Source organism: Cryptomeria japonica, chromosome 3 (genome assembly GCF_030272615.1).
Source record: "Cryptomeria japonica chromosome 3, Sugi_1.0, whole genome shotgun sequence".
In the NCBI taxonomy this organism is placed as follows: Eukaryota; Viridiplantae; Streptophyta; class Pinopsida; order Cupressales; family Cupressaceae; genus Cryptomeria; species Cryptomeria japonica.
Window position 1 is genome coordinate 14,104,670 of NC_081407.1, and position 6,484 is coordinate 14,111,153.

The following is a 6,484-nucleotide window of genomic DNA, read 5'->3' on the forward strand; positions in this document are numbered from 1 at the left end:
CTGGAATTAGCAGTAAAATGTCGAGATGATGTTGTTCTGCAAATTTGAGCGAAAGTTGACGGGACGATGGTGCCCAGCGTGCACACGGTCCTCCGAAAAATCCGCGAAATGAAGGGGGGTCTGTTCATCTCTGCACAAGGATTCCAGATCTTCAATTATAGCCGCATACCTGCAACCTACACACAGAAAAGAGAGGACGATTGGGGGGTTAGGGATTAGGGGTTTGCCTTTAGGTCAAACCCCGATTTTGGAATTAACCAAGAAATGAGAATGTTGTAAATGTAAATGTTTGTAATGTAAACAAGTACTGATACCTTGTTGTAAGAATGTTTGTATTCTTACATGCGAAGGTGTAATGAATGTTGTATTTTGTATGTTGTAAGTGATCTCCTCTTCAATGGTTGAATCCTTGTCTTGAATGCAACACTTAGCCTTGAATGGAGACTTAGAATGCTCAATTGCTTGAAGGAATGCTTGAATGCTTGAATGTTTGAATGTTTGAATATCGCTTCTGCCTCTTGCTTGCATGTATTTTCCTCTTTTTCTCTTGCCTCCCCAAATGGGAGGGGAAATGTAGTTTATATACTTGTCAATTAGGGTTGATAGACTGATTTTTCCAACCTTAGGCCGACCTGGAAACATTATTTCCCGAATTGCAAACTTAAAGACCCGATGCCCAAAAGAGATCGGGCCCAAAATAGGGCCAGGGACCAGGGCGTTGGGCGCCATGGTCCTGAGGGACTAGGGCGCTGGGTGCCATGGTCCTGAAGGACCAGGGCACTGGGCGCCATGGTCCCACCTCCCGGGATAGCAGGGTGCAAGGAAGGATCAGGCCAAGGTGCAAAAAGATGCAGTTTTGGTGTCGTAAACAGGTTTCGGGGTCTCCATTCAGGTTCAACGTTGTGCTGCCATCGTGAAGACCCAAATGCAGTCGAAATTGCAAGTGTCACAATTTTAGGATGCTACAGTTATCAAAGGGGGAGAGAGAATCTATAGTATGTCGAATACTACATGTATTGACATCAATGCCAAAGGGGGAGATTGTTGGCATTGTGTTGTCATTGATGTCAACCAGTATGGCATGGCAACCTGTATGAGAGATTGTTGGTATAGTTGTCATTGATGTCAACCAGGAATGGTGTCATTGATGTCAACTAGTATAGAAGGTTACCAGTATAGCTTGTCACTAGTAAGGAAGAGAATGTCATCCAGCATAGTAGTCATTGGAGTTACCGGTAGACAAGTTAGTGTTAGCTTGTGTTGAAGACATAAGGACTGGAGACCAATATGGTATAGATACGGGTAAGTGATGTGTAAATAGAGTATTGTTGCCAACTGGTATGCTTGGTGTTTAGATGCAGGTTGAGCTAATGAAGAAGGATAGACAACCAGTATGTGGTTGGATGTCTTACTACAGGACTCCCACCGGATAGAGATGCTATCACCCGCTGAAGAGAAGATTGGCAGAAAGTGTGTTGCCTTAGATAGAAAGAAATTCATATGGAAGTCTACCGAGTTATGTTCCTAATTGAAGATATATCTTCTCTATGACATCAAGGTCATATATGTGCAATGCCAGAAGAAGATGATGACAAGGAACCACTTCCACCGATAAGTGGTAATTCTGGGCTTATCTCCCAATATGCATGGAATGCATCATAACCTTTTGAGATAGAGACTGATATGGTATAGATACCGGTAAGTGATGTGTAAAAAGTGTATTATTGCCAACTGGTATGCTTGGTGTTTAGATGCATGTTGAGCTAATGAAGAAGGACAGACAACCAGTATGTGGTTGGATGTCTTACTGCAGGACTCCCACTGAATAGAGATGCTATCACCCACTGAAGAGAAGACTGGCAGAAAGAGTGTTGCCTCAGATAGCAAGAAATTCATATGGAATTCTATCGAGTTATGTACCTAATTGAAGATATATCTTCTCTATGACATCAAGGTCATATATGTGCAATACCGAAAGAAGATGACAAGGAACCACTTCCGCCGGTAAGTAGTAATTCTGGTATTATCTCCCAATATGCATGGAATGCATCGTAACCTTTTGAGATAAGACATAAAAGTAGAAGGTAGGTGATTGAAGGCTCACACCGGATGAACCAGTGAAACACAAGGATGCCTCGGGTGTGTGAAACTAGAAATGTGCATCTGGTCAACTAGGATTGGCAAGTTGAGCTACCAGGATAGAGAAGGAAGAGTAACAAAGTGATGGGTTTGTCACTTTGACAAACCGGTTAAGATGTTGTATGGGTTGTTGAAGAAGAAGGAAATGTTGAGCAGCTGCAGACAAAGAGTGCAACCGGAATGCAGATGCAAATAGATGGAGACAACTAAAGATTGATGACATGGTGTCATCAAGGTGGTTACCGGTAAGTATGTCAATCAGTAATGCTAACAAAGTGCAGAAGTGAAAGCCTCCTATCTAATGAAGATGAGCATGTGGTGGATTGGTACATTTGGTGACCAGTTAAGGTGTTCCACCGGTAGAACAGAAAAGTGCAAGCTAGAAGGCAGACCGGTTAGGGTATAACCGGCATGAATAGAGAACCGGTAGATGAACCCGGATGTGTGTCAGTCGGTGAAAGAGTCTAAACCGACATGGTGACCGAACTGAGGTGCATGTCGACGATGATGACATGTAGGACACAAACGTCATGTATGTTGTGGTCAATGAAGTGTGAGTCGATGTGGTAGTTGTCGACTGAGTCTGCATTTATGGTTGAATCCAAAAATTATGGGTGAGTTGCAGAGGTTTGCGGCTCGAGATCAAATGAACAGAGAAGATCAAAGACGCATTGATTGAGAAGATCAGAGAAGGTGAAGGAAACCGCATCATACACGATAATCGACAAAACACAAGGCCGACATATCAGGATGTTGGTTGCCAAAAATAGAAGATGTGTATTGGAAGGTGTAGACGTCTAAAAATGGTCAATGCTTGCGGAATCATACTTTAACATTTGCGCATTGCCTTATTTTAGGGTTTTTGCATCGCATTAACATTTCTCCTATGATTCACACTTGGTCTTTATCATTTGTGAGCATCGAGTCCTTCTTCTGCATTCTTCATTTGTCTCGCTTTTGAATTTGGTCTTGTCGATAACAATATTTGTCATGATTTTGGTCGATCTTATCTTGTCGCATCAATGTGCGTGTTCATTTGTCATCATTTTGGACATCATCAATCCTAATTAGGGTTTTGTCCTCTTTTCAATTTTGTCATTTCGTGATCGATTTGTCGTCGATCGTTGTCATTTTCAATCTCGTCAATTTTGCGATCGATTTGTCACCGATCGTCGTCCTTCTCAATCATGTCAATTTGGATCAATTAGTCATTGTTCCTCGTCAATTGGCACATTTATCAATCAAATCGTTTGTCAGCATTGGTCCTTTGTCAGTCAGAATCATGATCAAATCGAATCGATATCAATTATCTTTTGTCAAGACCTAATTGTCATCCTTGCATTTCTAATTCATCTTCTAGGGTTTCATGATTTATTCATTTAACATGTTTGTCATTTCTCCCTCTAGGTTAAAAATTTTATTTATCCTAAGTCTTCTTGTCACAATTAAATATTTATTTAATTGGCTAATTAATTCTTTCCTCTTTTTGTGAATTAATTAATGAATGAAAAATTATTAATTAATTTACCTAATTTTCCAATTTTACTAATTTCTCCTAATTCTTAATTTTCTAATTTTCATCAATTTTCTAATTTCCTAATTTCTAATTCATCTAATTTTCTATTTTCTCCTAATTTCATGGGAATGACATAGCAAATTTGTCATAATTTGTAATAATTGTCAATCAATCAATTTTGACATAGCAATTTGTCATAATAGACAATCAATCAATTTCGCATAGAAAGTGTCAATTTGTCATAATTTGTCATATTTGTCATTCTTGATTTGAAATTTCCATTCGAATCAAATTCATGCTAATCTTGTCTTTTCTCCAATTTGTCTATAAATTGGATGAATTTCTTCAATCAAGGTCCCTGGTCGAATCAATCACGCTTCTAGTACCCTTATGTTGTCATCTCGTCTTGTCTACATGCTTATGCACTTGTAGGTGAGATCCACAAACAAAGCAATTTGAAGGAGAAAGAAGGACAATGGAGCCACATGAAGGAGACATCTGCATTTGGTTTGCTTAGATTTCATTTTGAATGTCTTGTTTTCATGTTTTCATTGAATGTTTGTAGGTTTTGTTATCATTGCAATTTAGTTTTCGTGATTGAACTAGGCTAATGTTTATATTGCTTTGATGATTTCCACATTTCCTATCTACATTAATTGGTGAACCTAATGTGAACTAACCCCTTAATCATGTTTTGAGTGCTTTTGAGCTATTTGCAGGTGAAAAACTCAAGAAATAGAGCAACTCAAAGCTTTCTGGACACTCCTGCGCCTGTGTCAAGGCATTTTGCGCCTGTGTCAATGCATTCTGCACCTGTGTAAAAAATTTTAAAAAAAAAAAAAATTGGTTTTCATTCTGTTTCTTGCATTCTAGTTTTTTTTTTGGTATAGATTCTCTGTGCAGCACCTTGGCATTACATGTGACGAAGACTAAGACTGAAACTACTAACAAATCTTATGCAGCTTCGCTAGTCAAAGACCAAACGAATCAAACTTCTAACTTAGTGATTTTGCAGGTTGCCTTATACTCCAACTAAACTTTGTGTTTGTAATTCATAATTAGGCACCTAGTATGATTGCTAAGTAGGATGGAATGAACATGTGTTTGCTTTGATTGTTGAGTTTGACATTGGAGTAGGAGAGTATGCTCTCATCCTTCTTAGGGTGATCAGAAATCCAAATCTTCGATACCATCCTCATGGCTCAGATTGTTTGTCACCTTTAGAGGGCCTGCCTTCCCGACCATTTGCTTTCTTTTGCAAGCAAGTGACAATTGTGAGAAGGGAACGACCCAAAGTGAGTACAGCTAGAATACCTTGGCATTCTAACTCGCTATAAATAAATACCTGATGGGCGAAAGCTTTGAAGGAAGGGTTACGTGGGAATTGTAGTTACTTGGGAAGTGATGACCCTTGGACTCTTTCTCATATCAACATCTAAGTAGGGCCTCAAGGTCTAAATCATGCTTGCGTGACTACATTTGTTTGGTATCTTGGTGGGCTTAATGTCTCAATCACGCTTGCATGACACCAAGGAGTAATGCTTAACATAAATCCTTAATAAACACCTTGTATTTAGAGGCCAAAAATACTTCTAGTTGCTTGAGAAGGACAAGTTCAGATACTTGGAAGAGATACTAAGTTCGCCATGGGGAGATTTCCATGGGGACTGATGCTTGGCTGCCCTGAGAAGTGAGTGTCGTGGAGGGGAGCCCGTGGGGTCAAGCATCTATGTATTCTCCTTGAATCTCATAACGAGTCTACCTCTCAAGTACCTACTGTCCTTGCCTACCATAAGAAATGTGTGAATGAGCATGATTGTCTTGAGTCTAAGTTAAAGTATCTTGTCTTCTTTGCTTGTCAAAAAGTTGAGTTGTCTCATTTCAAAAACAAGACAAATTGATTCAAAACAAGGTTAAACACAAGAGTATTTCATCCAACAAAGTTCAAAACACCTTCAAACATGGTTGTCAAACATTTTTCAAAATCTTGTCTCAACATTCATGTCCAACATTAGGTTCATCCTAGGTTTGCATTTTGCAAATTCATTGTCAACTACCAAGGTTAGGTTTCACCTAGGTCGTACTCATTTGCATATCAATAAGGGTCATCCATTTGCATGTGTCTTCTTGCATTAGAGTAATACCATTTCATAATTCAAACTTAGGTTGGCATTGTCATACATTTGCATTTGCATCCTTGTCCTCATAACATTAGGTCACATTTGCATACCCTAGGTCTCTTCAGTAAGCTTAGGTCATTATCATATCATATTAGCGTCATTTGCATAGTAATTGTCCCTTTGCATATAGTGTCAAAACTAGGTTTTGTCATACTTGAGTAATGCAAATCTTTGATAAACCCTAAGTTATTGTTAGGAAGTCTAGACCTTGTCAAACTTTTGTCTTTTTGTCATCAATGTCATTTGGTCAAACCTAGCTTAGTATCCAAGCATATAGGTGAGACATTGTCAATTTGTCCTTTTGTCACTTGGTCCTTTTGTCCTTTGAGGTCTAGACATCATTTCAATTTCCTAAGGGTCTCATTTTTAGAATTGCATTCATGAGTTTGTCAAAATCTTGAAAAACAACAAAAACATTAAGTTGCATTGTCATCCTTTAGGTTGCATTTGTCAATCCCATTAGTTGCATTGCATAGTGACATGTTTGTTGAAATGAGGTCTCAACCTTCTTACGAAGCCATGTCATCACAATTGAGCAATCAATCATGTCAATCCAATCTCTACATGTCTCAGAACTTGGATCAAACTTATCATGATGATGTAAATGTCCAAATACAAAAACTAGAGGAGAAACTAGCTCAAGAAAATG